Genomic DNA, 15663 nt, shown 5'->3' on the forward strand with positions numbered 1-15663 from the left:
AGCAAAGCAAAACATATTATGACAAAAGCTGAATACGTCTGGCGAGCTGCAAGAAACGAGGTACTACGAAATAGACGTGGGGTTTAGGAGCTGGGTGTGTCCGGTCTCCGGTTTATTATTGGGACTTGACGACTGCCTGCTAGAAGATGCACTTGGACTATATATATCATGGTGAGTGCCTGTGTAGGACAAAGACAAGGAGGAATGGTCACATGCATGCGTGTTGGATTGCTGTGGAACCAGTAGACAGGACTGTGCAAGCTTATGCGTGATACTAAAGACAACTACAGTAGAAAGGCTTGGATTCTGAAATCTTATTTTTTCACAACAAAGAAAGAGGTATTATAAGATTTTAGAGAGAGAATTTGAGAAGAGTATATAAAATCTAGAGGGAGGCATGCACATGGCAGAGTCGCAGACGTTGCCCTCCATTGCTTTTGAGTATGTAAATATTATACATATGCATGGCGTTGCAGCTTCATGCACAATCGTGTGCCTGTGTGCAAGAAGAACAGATGGATCCTCCACAACGTGCAGTCAACGGGTACAACGCTTTAAGTTGGCTAAACAGGCCGCGATCCAAGGAGCGTCTTTCTGTGCAGGGCCGCGATCTATATATAAGATTCTATATCGAAGGCATGATTGATAGATGGTACCAAAATAAATAATAAATAATTTTGGGAAACGTCAAAGATCTTATCCTTTTTTTGGGGATCAATAATAAGTATAAGTATATTTATTAAGTATAAGTATATTTCTTAACTGGTAGCCCTATGGGCGTTTTTTATATAACTAATGAAAGGATCTTTTCTCGGGAAAAAAAAGTATATTTCTTAACTGAAAGCTAAATACACCACTGAACCATTTACATCCTAACTATCTCAAACCAGTCCCCTATTTCACTTCATTTAATAAGTTACATAATAAAGGCGATGCATCTCTCCTCTTCCAAAATATAGCTAAACTGATGCATCTCTCCTCTTCCAAAATATAGCTAGACTGCTCCCAAGATATTTGATAACCCAGCATAATGCAAGCCTTCATTGTAGCCTAAATGGTACACCCTCTCGGGGTTTGCTTTTCCAAAATGTCCCTTTGTTTAAAACCAAATTTTAACTGTAGGTCTGGTCCCCACAGGATTCTCTATGAAAGCAACAAAGGTGTAATCCACTTGTTTTTCTTCAAGGTACCATCTTTTGGTTTTGGGCCCAAACCTGGCCAGCCTGGTCTTCCAACCTTCAATAAAACTTACTTGCAAAATATGCGCCACACGGGTTAGGTTACCCTAGTATACTTGAAGATTCCCCAAGTACAAGCATGAATCAAGACATGCCTATGCTTAGGAGACTATCAAAGAGGGAAATTTTTTTTTGGTAGAAAATAATACCTTAAAACTCTATCTATGGTTGTAGTCTGTAGAATCATTGATATATTTAGAACCCACCACAAATGGCCGCTTTTACTCGCGGTGTGTGATCAGAGATGCCCGTAAGTAGGTCGTGAGACTCACTCGGTGCCAAGTGTGTGAGAAAGCTAAGGCTTAAGCAAAGTGGGGGTCCTCTGCAAGCGTAACAAGGTGAATGTAACTGTAGAACTAATCAGTGCTCGCGAAAAACATTTTTCCAACTAGTGGAAAAAAGGAAAAGGTTGGAAAAACCTCGGTTTTATGGCAAAAAATTCAAGATTTTTTCAGTTTTATAAATAAAATTCATTAAATTTAGCTTATGAAAAAACACTAAAAGCTAGTTTTTTGTGAACATTGGAACTAATAGTATTTAATTATCCACTAATTTAATTATTTGTCTGTTTGTTTTTGCGCAGCACTACTGAATTGTATTATTGGTTCCCAACATGCAGTTAATACATAGCATTCGCACCTAAGAAAAGGTGCGTGCTAGTTGCCCATACTGCTCCAATAAAGGCGTTACAAAATAATAAATAAATATCCTAAGCTTATTAATGTTCTAAGGTTGATGTGTTATATTCTAATACACCCCTTTAATGCTAGTACCTTAGAACACTTAAATTCTATCCTTTAGTCCTAAACTAGAACATGAAAGTAAATGTTTTGGTTGATTGGTCGCCTTAGTGAGGAAATCTGTCCACATTTGCTGAGCTGAAGTATATCACAACTCTAGCTTCTTTTCTTCATATAAATCCTTGATAAAATGATACTTAAAATCCACATTTGCTGAGTTAAAGTATAGCACAAATCTAGCTTCTTTTTTTTCAATTGAATCCCTGATAAAATGATACTTAAAATTTGCGTGCTTGGGTGTCTCATTCACTTTAGGATTAATTGCTAATTTTATGCAAGATTGATTATCACAATATACCTTAATAATTGTTTGTGAAAGGATTCTTAGCTCTTGGAGTAGCGTTCAAATCCACAAGTCTTCTTTTATTGCCAATGCTATATACTCTGCTTCAGCTAAAGATAAATCAACACTAGTTTGTTTCTTTAATTGCCAAGATATGGCTCCTCCTGCAAACATAAAGACATACCCAATAATAGATTTCTGTGAATCAATATCTCCCTCCCAATGCAATTCCAAGTTTGACTAGCCTTCAAAGGATAACATGGGCATAAGTCATCTCGTTAACATGAGGCTGAGGATGAAGGGATTGACTACTACATGAATAATATCAAGTATTTTAAGATCCCGTGAGACAGTGGTATCAGTGGTAGTGGTATTAGAGCTTGTAATACTTTGATTGGAAGAATAGAGTAGTGGTATCAGAGCTTGGAATACTTTGATTGGAAGAATAGAGGAAACACTCTAAAATACTTGGGTTAGAGTAGTGAAAAGCTCAAGGACCTTTGGACAAAAATTGGAAGGTTCATGGGAAATTTGTGGATCCTTGGATGAAGGTCTTGATCAAGGGATGGGAGTAAATCATCACCTTCTTCTTGAAACCACCTTGCACAAGTAGAAAACTAGGCTTCAAGATTGAAAGTGGTTTTATTATATAATCTATCTCCCTCAATTCCAACCGTATGGATGGATTCACCATAGTCCAAAACCCCTTTTCCCACTCTCTGATCTTCAAAAGATTGATGGAGCATGAAATCCATCATGGACGGATGAGGGTTGTGCATAATTATTTTTTTTCCAAATTCATCTTTTCTCTTTTTCTTTCTCTATATTGCACTGAGCGACGCTGGTCGCTTTTCACCAAAGCTATAAGCAAAGCTTTAAATTATATATACTAGTATTGGACGCGCGCATTGTTGCGGCAGGTAGAGTTCCAGAAAAAATAGGCTCTGTTTCTCCAAGATTTAGGTCATGTTTTAAGTAAAAACAATACATTATTTCAAGTAACTTCATATATACATATCTCAAAATAACATGCATGTCTCATAGATTTATATAGCGAAAATAAAAATATCATAGTAATGTAGCATACGAAGATGCAAAAAAGGACCAATATTACATATTCTCAAAATGCACCACAAAATACGTATTCTCAGTCACCAGTAATGTCAAAATCAACAAATTGAATTCTTCTCTTGTCAGAGAAGGATCATTTATTTGTCTCCTCACAATACGCTCTCTATTGTAAAAAAGCGGTGATCTATCCCGCACATGCTCTACTATCGACGATGAATGTAAAGGACTTGCACAAACCGTACACAACGATATATCAAATCTCAAAAGGACCTGAACATAACGACACATCGATAAAAGGACTTGCACATAACGACACAACGATAAATCAAATCTCAAAAGGACTTGCACATAATGACACATCGATAAAAGGACCTGCACATAACGACACATCGATAAAAGGACCTGCACATAACGACACATCGATAAAAGGACCTGCACATAACGACACATCGATAAATAAAATCTCAAAAAAATCTTATAATAGAAAAACATAATCAAAATTACCTCGTACAATAGAACATCGAGTCGATGGTACATGAGGAGCTCTAGTATAAAACCCATAACGAATACCAATGGTCATGATGGATGTAAGAAACAACCAGTCATCGGGTACTGAATACTCCTAAAATGATGTAAAGCATCTGTCCATCTATCTCCAAAACAAATAGACACCCCACTCCTCATCTCATCAGGAACACCGATCCCGTACATCTTGATGCCTTCGTCGACAACTCTTACCATAAACGTATCGATGTCATGCAATATCCTAAAATCAAAGCATAACAAATAGGTTATACAATTATTTATATATAGGTTCAAAAAATATTTATACAATGCCTAACAATTACACTTAAGCATCAATCATAATCCCTGCTATGTGACCCATAGTAATAGGAGCTAACCATAGCGGTGGCTCTGTACAGATAGACATCAGTATAGAATGTCATGTTCCATACTTTGTTATCAAGAAAAGTTATGCAAATATAGAGAATAACTCACCTACTATCCTCGACAAAGGCATGTCCAATGTAAAGGTAATCTCAGACATGTCTGTCAAAACATAAACAACAAAAATAGGTACTTTTACCATGGACAAATATGTATAAAAAAAGAAATCACAACAAAATTAATCAAATTATAGAACTTAAATAGAAACCTGACTTATCACTCTGAAGTCATCAAGATCTCCTTATAAATAATATTGTTTGTTGTAGGTGTATAACTTTGAAGATCATCAAATGAAGACTCCACATTAGTGTTATCCTCAAGTAACACCTTCACAGCATGAGGAGACCGTGCTCGTGTGACAACGCGACATACAATTGCCCATGAGTAAACACTGGAGTCACCAAATACAACCCCAAGACATTTAGGGTTTGGCCTTGCGATTTGTTTATTAACATGCCACGCTGCATGGGAAACTGTCTCTGCCTCATGGTGAATGGTAGTTGGGCCTCGGTGCATATAAAGGTAATCCATGGAAGAAATACTCTTTCACCAACTTTAGTCACCAACTTTAGTACCAGTGATGATTTCAGTCTCCAAGACTTTAGAGTGAAAGGCCTTACATATCATCCGTGTACCATTACAGAGTCCACGTCTTGGATCCAAGTTACGAAGCAAAATAACAGGAGCTTCTAACTTTAAAACCAAGCATGTCTTCTATAGAGATAACCTATTTAGTCTAGCATTTTCACGTGTGCCTTCACATGGGGCTACCTAACTTTTACAAAGTGTTGGGCATGCCTTGGGCACCCTTTTCAACTAGCCTCAGTCTAGCTTGCCCAAGACAACCTCTAGACCTTTGCACTACTATCTAACCTATGTTGCCTTGCATTTCCCATGTAGGTCTTCACATGGGACTACCCAAATCTATTGGTGGGCATGCTTTGGGGACCCATTTCAACTTGTCATGTATGTATGGGTTGTCCACAGTAAGAGAGCTAAAGATATGAATCAACCATCCTATTTTCTTTAGTAAATGATGCATGTACGCAGTGAAAATTAGAGTGTTTTTGAGATGGCAAGCAACACTACCACATCTTTAGAAGCCTTTCATTCAACAAAAAAATGAAAATCTTATAGACTTGTAGAGAAATTTCATAGAATAAAATTGTAAAGCTTACTCTTTTTTGCTAGATGGAGTGACTAGAGGGGGGCATAACTTTGAACATATACTTGCTTAAATGCACAAATTTCTAAATGCTTTAGGCTTTTAAGCACCTCCACAAACTAGAAAAGAAACAAAATGACAAACCAATAGTAACAAGAAATGATTCCATAGCTAATAATCACCTTAAGTCAAGAGGGGGTGTTCAAACTCCAAGAGTCCGGCTTCCAATATCAATATATGAATGGAGTAATTGTTGAAATATACAAGTGAATAGGGTGTGTGTGGGAACAAGCTCTTGGATAGAGGCTGTAAAAGAGGAGATGTAATTGTGAAAGAACCTGTGAAAAGGTTAGAAGAATCTACTGGGAGAGAATAATGGGTAGCATGAGGGAATTTAGGAGTGTGGAGATATTCTGGGAGATATTCAGGGAAAAGAGAAGAGGTGGAGAGAATCAGGCAAGAGGTGGAGATATTCAGGGAGTGAATCATGGGAAAATCAAGGGGATTTGATGCTTGATGTAAACACTATAAATTGAGGCATAGCCCTAATGAGAATTTGCTGGTTTTTGAGTATCCATGCCTACATTAATCTATGTGCTAATTATTCACTAATTACGTCTTAATCACTTGCTAATCACTTTGTTAATTATGTTGATTCTAGTGTTTGATCCACCATAGCTCATCATTTTGCTCAAATTTCAACATGGTATCAGAGCCATGCCTAGAATCAACCAGATTTATGAGCCCATTAGTGAATTAATTAGGATTAGTAAAATAATTAGCAAAAAAATCAATTTTTAGTAAGCTTTCACTCTTCCCCTTCACCCCCAGCCAGTGGAGGGTCTCTAGCACTTAGCACACTTCAAATTAGGTCACAAGCTTCTAGCTTAAGCTAGCCAACACCCTTGGCTACCAGCCCATCTACTCCACGCAGCAAACCGCCAACGGAAGAAGCGAAAATCAACGTTTGAGTCGGCGCGTTTTTTCTGAAGCAAACTGCAGATTTCTCTTTGCTCCAATCAAATTACTTCAATTCCTCCTAGCCCAAGGGGTAATCAAGCATGCTCTACAAGCTGGTGAAGACAGAAATCAATTTCATCAAGTCTACAGAGAGATCAAAGCTCTTCATCAAATCTGCAGGTGACTTTGGTAAAACAGAGATTAAGCTTTCATTATTTGGTCAAATCTTGTGTTTCTTGGCTTAATCCTCTACTAGACTCATTGCTATTGATGCCTTTGAAAGCATTTGAGCTCATTTGAAGTGGAAGGCATCAGATCTGGGCTCCCCGCATACTCTGTTTTCTGCACACAAACCAGAGCATTAATTTGCTAATCAATGATTAATCAGTGCTAATCACTGTACTTTGGTGCAATTGAGGGTTCAAATTAACCATTAGGTATCTGATACAGATCCCTAAAGCTTCAGATTGCAAATCGGAGTTGGTTTGATACTCCAACCATCCCGTACAAATTGGTTACTCTCAATTTAATGTAATTTCTGGTGATTTTATGCTGATAAAATTATTGTAATCATCTATTAAACACCAGATTGAGTTGTAAAAGGGTAGACACTGCCCTTGAATCTTGAATTTGGATCAAGAGGTAAGACCCCCTTCACATCACCATGAATTCAGCACAGGAAATAGCCAAATTTAATGGAGAACAGTTTTATACATGGCAAACAAAAACCATGTATTTGCTGATGAGGAAAAATCTGTGGGGATTAGTTGAAGGGAGAGATGAATGCCCAGAGAGGGGGGAAAATGAGTGGAAGAGTAGGAATGAAAAAGCATTGGGGCTTATTGCACTCAGTTTAAATGATGAGATCATTCATCATATCACAGGGATACAGTGGGCAAAAGATGCATGGGATGAACTCAATAAATTATTTGGTACACAAGCAAAAAATTCCAAGATAAATCTATTAATGCAATTCTACAAACTGGACATGAAGGAAAGTGAACCCTTAATCACACACTTGAACAAATATAAAAGTATTAAGCAACAGCTGGCAGCTATTGGCAAAAAGGTAGAAGATGATGAAGCATTAGCTGTACTTTTGAAGAGTGTGGACAAAGGAGATTATGAAAACATTGTAGCAACACTAAAGAATGTACCTGAACTGAAGATACACGAGATAGAAGCAGCTCTACTAGAGCAAGAGAGCAGAGGCAAAGAGAAGAAAGAGCTCGACTCAACAGCAGGAGAGGAAAAAGCATTCTTCACCCGAGGAGGATTCTCTCGAGGACGAGGACGAGGAAGAGGCAGAGTAGGAGGGAGGACCTTCACTTGCCACAAATGTGGAAAGCCAGGACACATGGCGAGAGACTGCTACAGCAAACCCAGTGAAGAAGGAACGACATCGGCAAACTTCATGGAGGCTCCAAGGGAAGTGGAGTCGGATCATCTTTTCTGAGAGAGAGAGAGAGAGAGAGAGAGAGAGCCCACAACCCAATGTAACCTGCCCCAACAAAGTAAAACCACCTCTGAGCCACCGATGATGTAGGCCAAGTGGTAGTTGTATGTGTGAGCACTTTAGTCAAGGTCGCGGGCACTTATAGTAGCCTTGGACACATAGAGAGAGAGAGTGTCAAGGACTATGGAGTTTAGGGACTTGAGGCACTGGTCGTGGGCTATCAAGTAAGAGGGAAACTTGATACAGGGTCCAGGTGTGTTAGGATTATTCACTTGAGGGGAGGTGTTGAAATATACAAGTGAATAGGGTGTGTGTGGGAACAAGCTCTTGGATAGAGGCTGTAAAAGAGGAGATGTAATTGTGAAAGAACCTGTGAAAAGGTTAGAAGAATCTACTGGGAGAGAATAATGGGTAGCATGAGGGAATTTAGGAGTGTGGAGATATTCTGGGAGATATTCAGGGAAAAGAGAAGAGGTGGAGAGAATCAGGCAAGAGGTGGAGATATTCAGGGAGTGAATCATGGAGAAATCAAGGGGATTTGATGCTTGATGTAAACACTATAAATTGAGGCATAGCCCTAATGAGAATTTGCTGGTTTTTGAGTATCCATGCCTACATTAATCTATGTGCTAATTATTCACTAATTACGTCTTAATCACTTGCTAATCACTTTGTTAATTATGTTGATTCTAGTGTTTGATCCACCATAGCTCATCATTTTGCTCAAATTTCAACAGTAATGACGTGTTTGTAATGTCTTTCTACGATTTGCAAATACTATAGAATTTTAAATCGTTATATCATAGTTGTTTTTTGATGGGCACGTCATGCCCATTTTTTAGCATTTTGGCCGAAAAACACTTGAAAACTTTTAAAATGCACATCAAAAATTACACTTAATTACACTTAATTACAAAAAACAACTTGCTATATTTCACCAAACCCTTCAATTTTGAAGGGCAAGGGTGTTTGTCAAAAATCAAGCCTGGGCTATATGAGTGATGGCTTGTGAGCTGATTCGCAAGGCAGGGCGGCGGTAGCGGCCCCTAGGCCTAACTATCTGAAAAGTCTAGAGTTTAGACTCTGAAGTCGCTACATCATGCCACTGTCTCACTGCCACTCACAGAAACAATGTTTTTTTCAACTAGTTAAAATAAAGGTAAACCTAGACATAATCATTGTCTTGGATTTACCACAAAAGAATAGACAAATGTTAGATTATAAATAAAATACTTAATTTGGGAGAAAGAAAATAAAGCTATTTTTTCTATGTATTTTCCTTTATTTTACTTAGATTTTTTATGAATCTATTTAGCTGTTTTTTGTTCTTAGAGCATGCTAGGAACTACATTTAGAACGCATAGTTGCATATATTAGTTGCAAATCTAGGAAATTTATACATTTCTATAGAAAACGTATTGGATAAGCCTAGAGCTTAGATCTACTTTTCATTTGATTGGTATTGTTTTTCTTGTAATAGATAGATAAATAGGTTAGCAAGGCATTATGAAAGATTAATGAAGCAAGAAATCATAAGAAAATCTTGATTTTTATTAATTTTCACTAATCCATTAGTTTTCACGCTTAGTAGAGTCAAGAGATGAAAAATAAAAAAAGCATTGCACATGGTGTTAATTCAGTATCATATCATAATGCCCATGTTTAGGAGGACCAAACTAGATGCTTAGGGCATGAGAAATCAATCAAAAACATCCAAAAATATCAAATATGTAAGTTGTCTAGTTTTTCACGCTAAATGGTTTTTCACACCCATTGGTTTTTCATGCTAAATGGTTTTTCACACCCATTGGTTTTTCACGCTAAATGGTTTTTCACACCCATTGGTTTTTCACGACTATGAAAAATAATTTTCACATTGTAAAAATCCTCCAACCAATTCATAGTGTTACGAGTTTTTCACAATATGGATAATTCACAATGTATGGGTTTTTCATGCTGGAGTTTTTACGGTACGAATAATACGAGTTTTTCACGACATACCTAATTAACAGTGTATTAGTTTTTACAGTATGGCTAGTATGATTTTTTCACAGTGTAAGATTTTTCTCACCAAAGTTTTTCACGGCTTGGCAAATTCATGGTGTATGAATTTATCATTTCATGAAAAATGAGAGTTTTTCACGTTAAGAAAAACCAAAGATAAGGTCAAGGAAGGAACACAAAAGTAGAAGGAGAAGTGGGGAAAAGCTTTTGAGAAGTGGAAAAATACTCCTCTACAAGCCTAGAAGATATAGAGAGGGAAAACATTAAGACTGAAGACACCCCCTCAGGACTTGGGGGGAGAAGCGGAACGTTTTCTCCCAAAAAAGTGGAGGGGCTTGTCTTCTATTTATTTATTTATTTTAAATAAGAAACTTCAAAGTCTTTCACAAAGTATTCACAAGAAAATCTCCACATTTTGGGGTTACACATTTTTAGAAACTCCAAGTTGAAGTGTGCATGTTTAAGAACACAACTCGAATGGGTGACCTCTCGAGAGATTTTTTCTCTACATAGTTTTAGTTGGAGTTGTTGAGAAAGGTATGCTAGGCTACTTGTCTGTTCTTAGGAATAACTTAGGGACTCCACACCCAAGTGCACCCAAGATCCCTCTCTGAGTATATACAAGCATAGAAACAAAGAGAGACAAAATGTCTCAAAATTAAACCTTATGCATTCTGAAGGACTTATGCTTACTTTTGGGCATCTTTAAGACCTAAATTGGATTGGATAAACCTTTCACTTCACCTAAATGGCCATTTACTTGCAAATTAGTCTTTTTTTATCCTACCAAGTCAATGCAAAACACCAAGAAAACATCTAGAACTTCAAAAAATAAACATTACAAAACCTCTAAAAAAAAAGAACAATTTGAAAAAATCAAAAAATAGTGTCTACTTTAGATTTATGCACAACTCATCAAGGAGCATTTGGCACAATACAAGCCATGGCTAAACCATGGTCTACTTCCTATGCCCTTGATGATGGGAGTTAAATCCAACCAACCCTTGAGGTCCATGCCTCAAGTACAATAAGTCTAAATTTTTTTAAACAAAAAAAGTACTATCATATGTGGGGATGTCTTTGGGATAAACCCATAATCAATCCCAGATGCATCATTGGTTAAGTTTTCATTTACGAAGTTGAGGTTATGTTGCAAAGTTAAACATCCCTAAGGTGTCAATGATAACATAGAAAGTCACTATAGGTGACAAAGGTAAATCCATCAATGTGACCTCAACATTGGTATTGTAGAACTAAGCCGCATCATCCACAATCTCCCCAAACCACAAAAAACTAGTGCTTACTCTCCTGAAAACCACAAACACTAGTGCTTACTCTCACAAGCTTATGCCAAGAAGGGGTATTAAACCTTCAGGTCCACTAAAGAAGGTAATTCCACAACATTAGTCAATTTCATGATACGTGTAAAAAAATAATGAAAGATGGGTGGAAAAATAGTTACTTGTAGCTACCTCGACAATTTAGGCCTCATACTTAGTACAAATGGGCCCTTTAAGGGCTATCTCTCTCTTCCATGAATCAAGGAAAAGTGCAAAAAGAACTATAAAGTATTAGCTCTCTCTCTCTCTCTCTTCTTTTAGGATCTAAAAGATCATGTTTTTGCTATATCATAATAGATTCACCTATTTTTTTTATTCTAACAATATGTCAAAGATTGGGACCAGATTTTGAAGATAACAAAAGTGTTTTTTAATTTGAACTTAAAATGTGCAGCTTGTTGACGTGACTCTCTTGATTAACCTCCTAGATTTTTCCTTTAGAATCCCATCAAATTTGAAGGATTTAAGCTCTTTTTACATTTCAATTAAGAAATGTCATATATCTACATGTACACTTTAGATTTTTGAATTATTTTTTATCCACGCCTAGATTAGGGCCTAAAGAGCGTGTTTGTACATTTTTTCCAATTTCTATTCAGCTTACAAGTATTTCTTATACTTCAAGACTTAGTCTATATGTTTTTAGTTAATCAATGTGTTTTAAGGTTTTTGCTTTGCAGGGCTATGAGGGATTAGGTAATTGTTTCGAGTTTCCCTCCTTTGTAGAGGAGAAATTTGAATCTCTATGTAAGGCCTTCAAATTGTGTAGCTTGCCTCTATTTTTTAGAACATCTCTTCCTTTCCCTTCATTCCCACATTTATGGCACTGATCTTCTTAATCATGAGACCGGTTAGAAAACATGATGTAGAGATCAAGATTAATGATGAAGGGTGTGTTGATTTTTTGGTGCCATTTAGTTGGAACCAAAAACTCAACTTTCCCTTCATTAATCTTTTTGTTCAGAGATATCTATTGTGTTGCAACTTCAAAAGAGAAGAAAGCTATGGAGGTTTGGTCTTTTTTATGTTTTGATATCTTCTTATGGTTTTCTAATATAGTTTTCTTTTCAACTAATGTTTAATGTAATAGTACAATATTTAAGTTTAATATTATACTCTACTTTACTAACATGATTCAATGTTATGTACATTGTTATATTACATTTCTTAAAATGTGTTATAGCTAAGCTCAATGTTATGATTGGTGTGCTTAATATTATGATTTAATATTGTGTTATTTTTACTCTTACGGTTTACTATGTTAAGTTAACTTTTGGGTGAAAGCATGTATAGGTGGCCTGCTTTTGTTGCTTAAAAGTACATAATTTTTGGGGCTAAAAAAGTGGGTGCTTTTGTTCCAATTAGAATATCAAAATGGGAGGTCAAAATTGTGTGAGGTGAAATTTGTGGGCCTTAAAATTTAATGATTCAGTAACACGATTAGCTGTATTGCTAATATCTAGTTGTATTGCCTAATATTTGCATGTACCTAATATTTGCATGTCATTACTCTCTCTCTCTCTCTCTCTCTCTCTCTCTCTCTCTCTCTTCCCCTATTCTGTGTTCTCTCTCTTTCTATCTCGCCATTCTCGCAAGCATTGGTGTCCTTTTGTTGTGCGTTGTCTGCATCACTTTTCTCTTCATCTGCATCAGTTTCCATTTGTGCGCTTAGAATAGGTACATCAGTGTTCTATCTTTGTTTCCATTTGTGCACAACAGTCTTCTCTTTAACTGCATTACTATGCTGTGTGGAGATTCAGTGAGCTACCGGGGTGTGTTATTTTATACATGTGCGTATATGAATGTATGTTTAATCATGCATATACATATTTTAATTATGTGTTTCTATTTCTTTAGGATGAAAACTGCTACAAAAGGAAAGGATTCAAAGGGTACACCTACCAAGGACAAGAGCACAAAATGAGACTCATCTATCAAAATAGGTCTTCTTATTGGTTTTTGTGTTTTCAAGCGGCTTTATTTATCAAATTTGGTTGATAAATAAACATGGATTTTAATTTTACAGTTAGGTGGACTGTACGAAGAGTTTCTTTTCCTAGGCAAACAAAGTTTTGTATGATGAAGGAAGATTTTAATCTAGAATATGGGTTGAGCTTACTAGGGCAAGACCCAAAGCTCCTCATTGATGATGATTTTACCGATAAGAAGTGGTTGTCTGTATGGATTCTAAAGTGGTACCAAAATGAGAAACACCACCTAAAGGGGTTGAGACCAGAATTCTATGAAGAATGTGTGCTTTTGTATCACACAGTGTATCAAGGAGCTCCTCCAAACGATGAACTTGGTCTACATTTTGCACGTGGATTCACATGGAAAAAGTGCAAAAGTAGTGCAAATTTCCATAACTTAGTGGCTTGGGTTATGATCACTAAGAGTGTTATCAAAACAATACGCCAACAAAATAAGTTAGAAAGAAAGATGGAGAAATGGAGATTGAGTAACGGACCATGCTTTGCACCTAAAGTCAACCTTGAAGAATGGATGTCACATGATGGAGAAACCAAATCTATGAGTGAGGGTGATGAAAAGCCTACATTTTCTATAGGTATAAAGAGACCTAGCCTTGAGAGGGCATTGGCTCTATGTCAACTTTTGGAATATCTACATCCTGCACAATGGTACCTGCCTTAAGTGTGCAGACTTATCAACTATGAATAATATGAGGAATATTACGGTTGCAAAGTTGAAAGGGAAGTGACAATGTCTTGATGAGGTAAAAATTGCATTAGAATAATACAAAACAAGGAGAGATGAGCAGGTCGGGGTGCTGCTGCTGGCTGCGGGGAGGGTGGCTACTGGAAAGGTTGAAGAAGGATATGGAGGAGTTACAACTACATAAGGCCGAGTTGGTTCCAAACGAGGACAAGATTCTTAAGCTCGAGACCATCCTATCAGTCAAAAAAAGGAGGCACTGAGAGACATGGGATTTAATGATAAAGTTACAAATCATGAAGTGCTAGGAAATAAGGTAGCTGAATTGTAGGTATGCAGTTTATTATACTAGCTTAGTAGCACTTGAAAGTGAGCTTAGATCACTTTTTAGTGCTTTTCCATTACCACTTTTTTTATGGTATTTCACATTTGACTAAAAAAGTGGTAAGTTCGACCACTAGAAAGTGGTGCCACATCACTAATTGAAGTAGTGGTATTACACCACTGGAAAGTGGTTCCCAACCATTGAAAAGTAGTACACAATTGTGCACTAAAAGTGGTGCCTAACCACTGAAAAGTAGTACACAATTGTGCACTAAAAGTGGTGCCTAACCACTGACAAGTGGTGCCTAACTACTGATAAGTGGTGCCTAACCACTGAAAAGTGGTGCCTAAACGTTGAAAAGTGGTGCCTAACCACTGAAAAATGGTACCCAACCACTGTATTGGAAAGTACTAACAATCGTTTATATTGACAGGTTGAGTATGACACCCTATCAGGGGATGTAGGGTGGCAACAACCAAACTTAGGTTTGTGGAGACTATCATTCATCTGCTGTTACGAGGATCTCAGACCTTTCTATCAAACCTCCTATGCAGTCAGGTTCTATTGGTAGCACTATTAACTTGGATGAATGTGTTGCGTGTGGAATTTCTATTATACAGGAGGTTGTTACTGGTGTCTACATGCTACCATGTCGACACCCATACCATCCACTTTGCTTTTCAACGGCTTGTAAATTAACTAGCAAGTCTTTGTCACTTGAATGTGAGCAAACATTTAGTGATGCTATGAAGTTAGTCACACCTGGAGCTACACAAGTAGATGAACATACTAGCACAGGTACTAGATGTTAGCATCCATCATCATATCAAGTTTGTTTAATGTTCATTTTTTGATAACTTTTAAATTTTCCATATAGAAGGAGAGAAAATTCCCATGGAATCATCTCCTTATACGGTGGTAGAGGTAAATATTCTTTGTAAAATTTCCTTTCTATTAGTTCTCTTTGAATTGTTATTTAACTTATCTTGACCTTTATTACAATGCCTCTTTTCGTAGCACACTCCCAATATGTGTCATCCCACAAGCTCGAGAATGATAGCATATGTCACGGTGGCTTGGAGAAGGATGGTTTGTAGAAACAACTATATAATACAACAGAGCATGAAGAGAAAAATTCAAAAGTTCCAATTCATTCAACTAGAGAGCAGAAAAAATTCAGTGATGCTATGAAAGTGCCAGTTGATTCTGCCATAGAAAAGAAGAAAGAATTATCAGCTCTTGAAGTGCCAACTGATTTGGCCACAAAAAAGAGCAAAGAGTTGTCAGATAGCCTAGACCTGAATGCTATTGTAGAAGGAGTAATAGATTAAATCTAGGCCAGAGTTGCCACCACTAAGAAGAAGAAAAGCAAAGATGTTAGCCTCCAGGAGTGTGTAACA

This window comes from Cibotium barometz, chromosome 5 (assembly GCF_041138505.1).
Source record: "Cibotium barometz isolate CiBa-2024 chromosome 5, ASM4113850v1, whole genome shotgun sequence".
In the NCBI taxonomy this organism is placed as follows: Eukaryota; Viridiplantae; Streptophyta; class Polypodiopsida; order Cyatheales; family Cibotiaceae; genus Cibotium; species Cibotium barometz.